The sequence below is a fragment of the Citrus clementina genome, unplaced genomic scaffold, assembly GCF_000493195.1.
Source record: "Citrus clementina cultivar Clemenules unplaced genomic scaffold, Citrus_clementina_v1.0 scaffold_5, whole genome shotgun sequence".
NCBI lineage: Eukaryota > Viridiplantae > Streptophyta > Magnoliopsida > Sapindales > Rutaceae > Citrus > Citrus x clementina.
Genome location: NW_006262201.1, coordinates 21,921,056 through 21,933,497, shown reverse-complemented (window position 1 = coordinate 21,933,497; position 12,442 = coordinate 21,921,056). Strand labels below are relative to the sequence as shown.

General features: G+C 33.4%; 2 pseudogenes; one reads left to right on the top strand and one right to left on the bottom strand.

Annotated features, from left to right (window-relative positions):
• LOC112098026 overlaps positions 1-12,442 on the bottom strand; it is a 205,229-nt pseudogene that overhangs the window by 189,539 nt on the left and 3,248 nt on the right.
• On the top strand, positions 1,099-1,699 carry LOC112098339 (annotated as a pseudogene).

Genomic DNA, 12,442 nt, shown 5'->3' with positions numbered 1-12,442 from the left:
AATCAATAATCTCACCCTAAAAGTAGATAGACTTAAAATTTAAATATTACAAATGGTACCAACATAGTAATGTTGATTGGTTGATAATTGCTATTATTTAAAGAAATTGATTTTTTGAAGATTGATTCGACGATGCATCTATAACAAAGCAGTAGGAGATACACACACCAAAAACATATGACATAATATTACCTATGCATAATGGATTAATGTTTTATTTTATTAAAAACACGAATTCAATTTCACTGTAATTGATCGTTATTGCAAAAGCACTCCTACAAGGTAAAAGAAATAACTTATTAACAATATCATTTGCACCCCCCCTCAGGGCAGGGGTATCGATAGTCTACAAGTGCTTTCTTAATCATCTCGATCAAACACTCTTCACTTGTGAGCCCTGAGCAATCAACAATGTCAGGTGATGCTGTAGGGTTAATAGAAAATAAAACCTCTGGCTTAGATCCTTGGCCAGTTCTACTGGCTGAAATAAGCATGTTTTTAGTGTTTGCCACTACAAGCAAAGCCAAAATGATGAAAGTAAGACTCTTCGACATTTTTTAATTTCTTAAGAGAATTACAAACGGGTTAATTAGAATTGAAAGAGATGTGGAAGAATCAGAAAGGCATGAGCCTCTATTTATCTAAGTGAATATTGAAAAACAACTTGCAGTGGCTTTAATGGAATTGAAAGAGTCCATAAATAAGTATTAAATAAATTACGCTTCATTTTTTAGAGTTAACTATTGATTTTAATATCTTGTTGCATTATAAAGGTAATTTCAATGTACATTTAATTAAATTTATTGTTTTGGGCATTATTTTTTGTTTAGTTTATTATTAGATTTCTTTTTCTTTTCCTTTGAGTCATGTCCTTCAATGAAATTAACCACACTCTATATTTTAAGCAAGCCATTTTTTTTTCTTAATAAAAAACCACGAGTAATTAATCTTCCTTTTTTATGTGTACATGTGAAGCCCCTCATATACATTCGCTGGCTAGCTCAATGTAACAAAATGTCAAAATTTCTTCCCACTTCACCTTTGTAGTTAAGCAGCCTTTGGATATTCATTGATCAAAACACTTCAAAAACATTTGAAATGAATCTTGAATCATCCTTCTTTTCTACCTTCAAAAGTGCATCATTTATTCTCTTCCTTTTAATTTCATGCCTTGTTTTAAAGTTACTACAATGTTTTAAGCAGTTTTTTTATTGCTCATCATTTGCCCGGTGGCAGCAACAGCAATACGATCAGAGAGACTTTGGCTACGGGGCTTGATTTTGCAAAAGAGACAACAAAAAAAAAACATAGTGGCAAAAAGCATTGCTCAAGCCACTGATACTTACAAGTCACCAACTTGTTTCTGCGTTGTGATTTGGTGGATGATTCGTCGATAGAAATTACTAGTCCTCAATCAAAGCTTGTTGGTCGTGCTCAAGGGCTTTACGGGTCGGCTTGTCAGCATCAACTAGCTATCATCATGTCCATGAGCTTTGTGTTCATTGATGGTCCTAATAATGGCAGCTGTATCAGCCTCCTTGGCAACAACAGGTCGATTATTCCTGTCCGTAAGATGCCCATCGATTGCAACACTAGCGAGTTCCTATTGACTGGTGGATATGCAATTGCTCAAATGCATCGACCAGATTTTAAATCTGGTGACGCCATTGTTGGATGCAATGTTATAGTTGATTACTAAACCATGTAGGTGGAGTCAGATTCTGGCTGGTGATCTGATTTACAATGTTATAAACTTTATTTTTCACATACCTATAAAATTGTAAACTGATTTTTTTTACTGAAAAGTTCAAGATTCCCATATTGAAAAATTATTCCTATGTATGTGATGTTGTTATATTTTTTTACTTAGAATGACAGTGGCTTGCTTCTGTTTAATTGATGGTGGATTGAAGAATAAACTTTTTTCAAAAATTGTGCTCTATCATTTAGTTTTTGTATTTCATTTTATGTTAGTTCGCGCGTTTAATCATGTTTACCATTGTCACTAACTCATACATTCTCTATGAAATCTCCCATATTTCTCATGTAAACTCAATGTCTCCCACTGAAACTGGTACCTTATCCTTGACCACCATTAGCACTACAAAGACTTCCAGGCTGGACAACCAATTATCTTTCTCTTGTAGGTCAAATAACATTAACGCAATCGATCATTATGGCTCTCCCAACCTATTCCATGCAGACCTGCATGCTACCTGTAAGTATTCATAGTAAAATTGATCAGATTTACAAGCATTTTATCTAGAACGAGATTAACGAGACTCATCGCACACACCTTATTAAGTGGGATAGAGCACAACTCCTTAATTTCTGTAGGGGCCTTGGCCTTAAAGATCTTAATCTCATGAATAAAGCCTTGCTAATGAAAATTGGTTGGGGTCATATGGAATCACCCCACAGCTTCTAAATTCAAGTATTGATGTTTAAATATGGCGTTGATAAAGAAAACCTTCCTCTAAAACGTCCTACTTGATATAGTTCTCCTTTATGAAAATTCGCGGGAAACTTATGGAATGAGGTTCTCTAAGGGACTCGCTGGGCAATTGGGAATGGGAAGTTGACTAGATTTTAGAAAGATTATTGGCTGGAGGATGGGCATTGGTTGCAATCTTATACTTCCGGTACAATCACTGAAAACATATTAAATGAGTGTGTAGCTAATTTTGTCGATAATAATGGTGCTTGGAACTGGGATTGTTTTGCTTCTTTTCTACCCCACCATATAATTCTCAAAATAGCAAGCACTATGCCCCCTTCTGTTAGCAATGAAGTTGACTGTTGTTATTGGGCTCCATCGCGGTCTGGTTTGTTTAGCGTGAGGTCAGATTATTTATCCCTCTTTAGACCGATGCTAAATGAAAATAATTCCCTTTGGGTTTTGATTTGGAGATTGAGAGGCCCCCAAAGCATTCAGTGCTTTCTTTGGCTATTGATGCATAATAGATTGAAAAATAATACTAAATTATCACGAAGAGAAGTGCTTAATGATAGTACTTGCATGCAGTGTGGGCATATCATAGAGGATGCTATCCATGCAGTCGGGGATTATGTTGACTATAAACGCATTTGGTTAGCCCTTATTTCGAAACACACAAGTCATACCTGTTTTACATTGGATGTTCGTGCATGGATTGTTTATAATATGAAAAACCACTTGAGGATCACTAATGAGAAGGATAGGTCAATGTTATTTGGCGTCATGTGGTATTGGCACAATCAGTTCGTTTATGCTCACAAATCAAGCAACCTTCACAATGTAATTGTGGATGTGAACAATTATTTCTATAAACCTCTCTCCTAACTGTGAATAGGAGATTAGGATCTATGTTGAAATTTATATTCTTTATTATTATGAGTTCTCCAATTCTAATTTCATGAGCTCTCTGGATAAATACAATTGTTCTAGTTGCTATCATCTAATATATTTTGTTCTAAATAATAATATTGTCTATATTTAGTTATGTTATCCTTAATTGTATTACTATCTATCATTAAATTATATCCTCCATTAATTACAAAATAAACAACTATTTCTTCTACTTTTATATTCTGAACCTAAAACTTGGCTCTGATACCATTTTTGTTGACATTTATCAACCCAAGAATCAAAATAGGGATGTAAATGATTAATGTTTAAAATTTTATGAATGTTTTACAATTTTGTTTTATTAAAACACACAATTTTATACAAAGTGTTGTGAAATCTTTTGTAAGAATGTCTTTTTCCAAAAATATAATATACAATATTGTACTGCATTCAATTCAAATTTTCATACATCCATAGTAAAGAAGTAATGAAATATATGGCACTAGGTGTGTAGTCTCACACTGCTCAAGCCCTCAATTATAAGTGTTCAAGAAACACAGTAGAGTTTTATTAAATTAACAATTGATAAAATAATAACTTTGAGTAAATAATATTTTTTGTTGATTTTGATCTGGGGGTCATTGTGGTAACTGAATAGTTCGATAAATTAATAAAAAGTAAGCTTTGGAAAAAAAATCTTATTTTTCTATAGGACAGAAATTAATAATTAACTAAATTGAAATTCAATACATATAATATGTTTACGATTTTCTTTTTTGTACTGATGCAATGTTGTAAGCCTTCCATTTAGTTAAAGAATTATCAAGTGATTGGTTCACTTATGATGTGAATCCCACAATGAAACCTTGAAACCCACATTTAATTTGTAGTTTTAACTTCCCAAGAAAGTTCTAAACAGATTTATGACAAACAAAACCTTGACCCAATGCTTAAAAAAACATGAACCAAAGGTATAGAAAATGATATTGACGCCACACTCAAGAAATAGATGAGAAGGTGAGTGATAAGTCTAAATTTAGAACGCCACAAGAATGCAAATTCTTGATAAGTTCACTAGTTCTCAAAAGAACCAAAGAAAGAATAATCTTTCAAATTCAAATAACATTAATCTCTAATATTCTTACATACAAGGTTGTTGAATTTAAATAGGCTAAAAGAAACCCAAGATCCTAAAAATACAAATGAAAACATTGGAACAACCCTCCAAGTAGGTTTGTCAAAGGATGTTTCAAAAGTCTTCACCAACCCACCATAATTAATGTTATTTTTGACAAATTTAATGCTAACCTACTATAATTAATGCTATCATTGAAAAACTTAATGTTAGCCCATCATCATTGATGGTAGACTTACCTTACACATTGACAAACTTGAAACAAAACAAACAAATGAAGTTGAAAAACAAAGGAGTCGTTGAAAATCCCAAGTCCGAACAAGCTGTAATGAATTGGTCATAATGCCTTCTAGATAACTCCAAATCTAGCTCTGTAAAATTTATTGGAAAGCTAACTTAATTATCTTTCCAACGATATATAGGTTTCACATTACTTCTAGCTCAATCAATACAGTTTTTATTTCGAATTTGACCTTTTTGCATTTGATACAAATTGTGTATTTGGCTGCCCAATAACTTGAATAATGCCCACAATGCCTTGTCTTCTCTTCAAGCCCAATTCATGATGTCTTGCATCTTGAATTGCATTTTCAATCCATATTTTCTCAATTAATCCATTTAAAGCAGCTTGCATCTTTTTGGCTTTTGCTCTTGTAATTGGGCCTCCATGAATGTGCAAAGGATCCATTGAAGTTTTAATGGTATTCCCTTGATGGTTCTCATCAACTTAATTAAGATCATATCAAAATCGTTCCACATAATTTGAAGAATCACTGTATTCTCTAATTATACCATCTCTATACTTCATAAAAAAGAAAAATTTTATTGTGAACGTGATGCTATCTTGGTGAATTAATAATTATTAATTTGTTTATTAATTTATCATTAAATTATTACTCGCTAAATTAATAAATTTCATAGTCTCAATGCTAATAATTTATCAAAATTCTATGATATAAGAAATCTAAGTTGTGCATAAGTGTTTATTTATAGGGTCCCAATATATTTTGGATTACAAAATATATTTATAGAATTTAATATTTCAAAAAGAAATCTTGTGATATATCCCATGATTTTACATAAAAGAAAAAAGAAGAATAAATCGGCTAACACCATCAAATAGGTGATGTAACATATGTTATCAACATGAGACATGAAAAATAATAATAATAATAATAAGAGGAAAATTGTCTCTGCACCACCACTATTTTGTTATATGTACATTTAACTACCATAAAATTTTTACATGTTCTTTATACCACCTTTGTTTATAAACTTATATCAATCAACCACTTAACACTAAGAATTTAAATACAATAATCATTTTACCCCTAAATAAATTAAAAGATCATTTTATCATACAAAATTTTTAAAAATAAAAAATTATATTTACAAAAATACCTCTAAATTTAATAAAACAAATAAATCTAAAAATTAAAGATGTTAGTTTTTATAAAAAAAATTAAACGATAATTTTTGTAATTATATTTTTTTATTATTCAAAATTAGTTTAGACTATTATGATCCTGGTGATTAATTTAAATGATCAAAATTGTTTGATAATTGTGATTGTGCGTTTGATGGGAAAAAAAAAAGAAAAATATTTGAGATGAGTATTGCATGTTCTTTAGGTTAAAAGGATTTAAAAAATCAATAATATTTTATCATTTAATTAAATAGTACTCACACATCCAATTTTTCAATAGTATTTTATCAATTGATTAAATGGTAATTATAATTTTTTTATTTTTAAAAATTTTGTAGGATAAAATAGTTTGTTAATTCGTTTAAGGGTAAAATGATTATTTTATTTAAACTCTAATGGTCAAAATTGTTTATTGATACAAATTTAAAAACAAAGGTGGTGTCAAGAACATATTAAACTTTTATGGTGGTTAGATGTATGTTGTGCAAATTTTAATGTACTCGCAAGCGCACGAATCTGTTGTAGTATAGATTAATGGTGACGAGTGTCGATCCCACGAGGAGGTGGATTTTAATTGTGTAGAATTAATTTTTGTGAATGGGTGATTGGATTTGTGGTGGAAATGATTGGAATATGCTAAAACTTAAATTAAAATGGCGAGAATAAATTCTAAAATTGGTATTGAAATGGTGAGAATAAATTGAAAAGAATTCTATTGAAATGACGTACTTGGGTATCTGGATCCGTATCAACATGCATCATGGGCTAAATAATCCGTATTAATGCCAATTAAATCATGAGGGGGGAATCCACACCTCATGAACCACGCTCTAATCAATATGGTGCTAAGGGCTTATCGTGCCAAATAATAATAACCTTGTACTAGAGGGCCGGTGTAACCAAGGCAGTATTAGACAAGATTAGTATTATTTGTCGACGAGAAGTCAAAACATCCACAAAAACTAGAGGGGAAGAGAAAATAAATTTACCAAATTAAGCCCATGACACATGTTGAGACTTCACCTTCAACCCAAGCTTGAAAGAAAATTAGCCACTCATAATTGAACTAGGGGCAAAATGGAAATTTATTAAAATACGAAGAAAATACAAGATGGAGAGGGAATTACAGAAAATGGATCCCAAAAATGGATTCAGAGATATCCATTTAGGGGGGAGAGGCCCCCTTTTTATAGATACATGGAGTAAATCATGGCCATCGGATTAAAAACAGTTTGAACGCTCAGGATTGCGCCACGTCATCAGTCAACAGTCCACGGTTTGACCACGCGGATGAACAGTAACACGGTTTGACCCGACTTTGAACAGTAACGCGGTTTGACCCGGATGAACAGTAACGCGGTTTGGTTGAAAATAATCCTGTGTGATGCATACACCGTACGCGAGATTTTTCGTCCACTGATATGCTGCCACGTCACCATCAACAGTACATAAGAATTTTAGTCCAACAGGATCGTGACACCTCATCAGTCAATGCCACATCATCGGTCAATGCCACGTCATCGATCCGTCTATGTGAACAGTGCCGTGAACAGTAACGTATACAGTCCCGTATACGTGAATAGTACCGTACATGTGAATAGTGTCATTTTTCCTTTTATGCTCCTCCTAAGGTTTTCGACCGTCCTGAGTTCAAAAGTGATGTCCGTTTTGCTGTCTGATCTCTCCTTTATTGTGAAATAACTATAATGCCCCTAAAATACATAAATTACTTAATTAAAATAAAACACACGTAATTAAATCACAAGAATGTTAAATACATAAAAGTAAGGGTTGTTAGTAAGACTTGAAATGTAAAATGACGGTTTTCTCCTTTATAAATATGCATTTTCTAACACTCAACACACCCCCCAACCAGCTTATTGCTAGTCCCTAGCAAATAAAGCGAAAACAAAATTCAAATTCAAAATGATTTTTTTTTTTTTTAGAAACACTTGTGTTTATTCAATCAGATTAATGATAGCAATCAAATAAAAGTATAAGCATTATCTCTAGTCTAAAGCAACATCACACCCACATCAACCATCCACATGAATCAGCCCAGTAGACTTTGTTATAACTACTTTCAAGAATGACATGTCAAACCCCAAAATCTCACTGGAAGTAGTGACACTCTTACAAATAAATTAAACCCAATAAAAATAGTCACTCCAATGAATGGTAATTGAGAGAAAATAATGAAGAAGTGATATCACATGCTCTCACCAAGATGAAATAAATATGCCCTCAGCTTAAAAATAATACGATCTCAAGTCAAATAAAAACTGTTAGTCAACCCAATTTATTTATTTATTTTTTTTATATGCACCACTACATCTTTTTAGCCCATATAACTAGCTTCTACTTCAGATTATAGTTCCCTAAAATCATGAAGGACTTTTATTAGGATGTAACGTAGGCTAGGGACATGGTTAACAAAGAAAGGAAATAAGGAAAACAAAGTGTATGTTTGAGAAAAATGCAAAGAATTTTTTTATTTTTTTATTTTTTGGAAGTTGCAAGGTGGATTTCACCTATTATTTTTATTTTTATTCTTTTGAAACAACAACTTTTGTTTTGTTGTTTTTTTTTTTGTATACTTCACTGAACAACATAATTATTTACATTTTCTCAAACATAAATAGGTTATGGAACTTATAAAATATCGGATAATACTCCAAATCGGAGTGGGTCAAGATAATAAGTTGACAAAAAAAATGTTTTTTTTTTTAAAGGCTCAAAAGGGTTAACTATGGATATTTAATAAAATGGATGGCTAGAAAGGCTCAAACGGATCAAAGATGGCCTTTCCATCGTCTTTTAGGGCTCTAAATAACCTTCCATATCTACTAGTTAGATGGGCCTCCAAATGTAGCAACACACTTTTTTTTTTCTTTTTTTTTATTAAGGGTTAACTCAAAAGAAATCTAGAGATCGTGTATACAATAATAAACTGTTAAGCTGTATAAAGAATGGGCAAAAGGGTTACTCTCCAAGAAAAATGATAGGCTCAAAAACTCACTTGGTACTTATTATGACATGTTCATTCCTTCAAGCAACGCATATTTGTCTCCGACATCAACATGTAGAGTAGCAAACATAATGTAACATCACTTAAGACCAAAGATAATACAAATACTAAAATTTGAAATTAATCATGTCATCTAATGTTAAAACAAATCACATAATTTTTTTTTTTAAACAACATTCTCCCCCCCAACCTATTCTAAACATGAAAGGAAAATATGTATGCAGAGATATGAAAATGATGCATAAAAACTAATTAGAAAAGTTATACTTAAAATGATAGAAAACGAAAAATGGTTTTTTTTTTTTTTTTACTAAGAAGATGCGTTTCTAGAGGCACTACACTCCATATTCAGCCATCTTCGACTCAAAAGTTGGAAAATGTATATTCATAGAGGAGAAATTAAAAAGAAGAAAAATAAACATCAAAACTTAATAAAGAAAAAGAAAATGTCTAATTGTTTTTTTTTTGAATTTTTTTTTTGAATATTTTTTTTTTCAAACAATGAAGATGCGTTTCTAGAGTAACTACACTCCATATTCAGCCATCTTCAACACAAAAAGTTAGCAACAGTTAGTTTCTACAACAAAAAATTAGTAAAAACTTAACCAAAATTCCACAATTGTCGACTATTCCCTCCCCCCAACCAGAACGAAACATTGTCCTCAATGTTTGAAATGAAAGAAGTAGAGTTTAGAAGACATCACCTGGGTGGTGCAACACAGAAGAAAATATTTATAGGCGGAGAGTTAAATCTAATTTGTACTTCTTACTGCGGCTACTGTTACCATCATTATTTGGTCGCTCCAACACAAAGGTCCAGGGGTTTGGCTCCGGTTTATAAGCTTGTAACATATCAAGTAGCTCAGTAGCAGAGTGAGCACAAATAAAGAGTTTTTTCACATTAGAAGGAATGAAATAGTTTTTTATTGCATGGTTAAGAAATGCGATAAAACCATCATAAAAGTTATTGACATTTAACAAACCGATGGGTTTCTGGTGAATGTGTAAATGGGCCCAAGATGCTAGTGTCATAAGTGCCTCCAGTGTTGCAAGATCTCCTGGAAGGAAAATAAAAGCATCAGCATAATTAAGCATTTCAGTTATTCTTTCTTGCATACCTGAGACGACTAACTCTTCTCCAGTTGATGAGTCAGACGAACTGCCCAATGGTTTTAGGACTCTTGGGATGATGCCTAACACTTGACTTCCTCTGATAAAAGCTGCTTCTGATACCATTTTTGATAACCCTCGATTACCTCCTCCATACACCAAGTGTAATTTTCTCGCTGCTATGCTTCGACCAAGATCTATGGCTGCCTCAACGAACTCTTTATGTTTGCCATAGGTAAATCCAGAAAGTACACAAATGTTCTTAAATTGTCTATTGGGAGTAGCTGCCATTGTGATACTTCTCGAAAACAATTTGTGAGTGCTTGACAAAAAAGAAATCACATTTAAGAGTCTTGGTGATAGTGGGTCATGGTTGTGTATGAGGTAATATATCAGTGTCAAATAACGCGTAAAGCACGTGGCTCGCAAGTCAAAAAGAAAACAGTAAAAAGGAAAAAGCAAACAGTAATAAAATTATTAAAGACAATAATGCAAACAATAAGACAATAGTGAAATAAAATAACAATAAAGTAAAAGGATATTTACAGGTAGTTGCGACTGTGGCTCACATCTTCCTCTGATTTTACGTCCAGAAACGGCTTGAACGCCCTCTATGGGTCGAGGATAGGCTTCCTATCCAGTTTTCTTATAAACTGGCAAACAGGGTCGTTTATAGTCAGATTCCCGAGACTATATCGTGCATGCTCTTTCTGGAATAATGGCCATAGCTGGAGAATTGCTCCTTGCACATATCCACTGGGATGCGTTTCAAGAGACAAAAGGATATCATCCAATGACTCCTTATCCAAGCCATCCCTAATGAATTGAATCTTATCTTCCCTGTTGTCAGACACCATTCCTAAAGAACATGGGTTTTTATTGCAACTCATTCTAGCACACTTATGACAAGCAACAGAAATTCTTCGAGCTCGTCGTTTTCTTGCATAATTTCCTTTACCACAACCAGGCATGAATGCAATAAATTTTGGAGGTAACTCACCTGTCGATCGTACTTTCGCCTCAATTAACCAACGGATATCAGCAGGTATGTTATTCCTCATGAGCAATCGCATGCGTTCGGACCGAGCTTTATAGATCGTAAGGAGGGCATTCTAAGGAAGTGAAGGGAATCGCTTGTGAAGCTTTGCTAGAATCTCATTTCTGTCCATACCTTCGCCTCAGAATATCAGTTATTATGGGAAACTGAAGTAACCGACTTGATTGTCACGGAGTACCGTTATCCGCCACTTCACCGGGGTAACAAACTAAAGCACACAAACAGAAAAACAAATTAAAACACACAAAGAAAATTAAAATCGTCCTCTTATTGAATTTACCTCAAGCTCCAACTGGATGTCGTAAACACTTCTCTCAATGTCTCTGAGTTGGCGTTCTAAACCCTCAACATAGGCTACTAACTCTGGTGGTTGTAGAGCCCAAATGCGTTGTGTTTTACAAAATTGAATCTGCCTTTTGAGATGAGTTTTGACACGTTGAAGTGGTTTAAGAATGTTCAGGAGGAACGGTCTAAGTATGAGACTCATGATTAAAAATGATAAGAGAAAACTTAATGGTAAAATAAACACACTTATGCAAAAACAATTTCAATTAGCAAAAGAATAATAATAAAAAGAAAGAAAGAAAAATCAAATCAACGAAAAGAAAAAAAAATCAATTCAAATTTGGTGGGTCACTCAAATTTATTTCGGTGTCTTCGTTATGTGGTTGGTACTCTAGATATGGCTTTAATCTTTGACCATTAACTTTAAACGTGACACCGTTCTTTGGGTCCTTAATTTCAATTACCCCATGTGGAAAAACAGTATGAACAATAAAGGGACCAGACCAACGAGAGCGTAACTTACCTGGGAATAGGTGCAAGCGAGAATTGAATAAAAGCACTTTCTGACCTGGAGTGAACGATTTCCTCATAATTTGCTTATCATGGAAGACTTTCATTCGTTGCTTGTAAATCTTGGCATTTTCGTATGCATCATTGCGAATTTCTTCAAGTTCTGCCAGCTGTAATCTTCTTTCTGAGCTGGCTTGCTGCATGTCAAAATTGAATTTCTTGATGGCCCAATATGCACGATGCTCGAGTTCCACAGGTAGGTGGCAAGCTTTTCCATACACTAGCCTGTAGGGTGACATCCCAATCGGGGTCTTGAAAGCCGTTCTATATGCCCATAAGGCATCATCAAGTCTTAATGACCAATCTTTTCTGTCTGGCCTCACTGTCTTTTCTAATATGTGCTTTATTTCTCGATTGGAGATCTCAACTTGGCCACTGGTTTGCGGATGATACGGGGTCGCCACTTTGTGTGTGATTGAATACTTTGTCAAAAGAGCTTTGAATGCTTTGTTACAAAAGTGGGCACCACCATCACTGATTATTGCTCGAGGGAATCCAAAGCG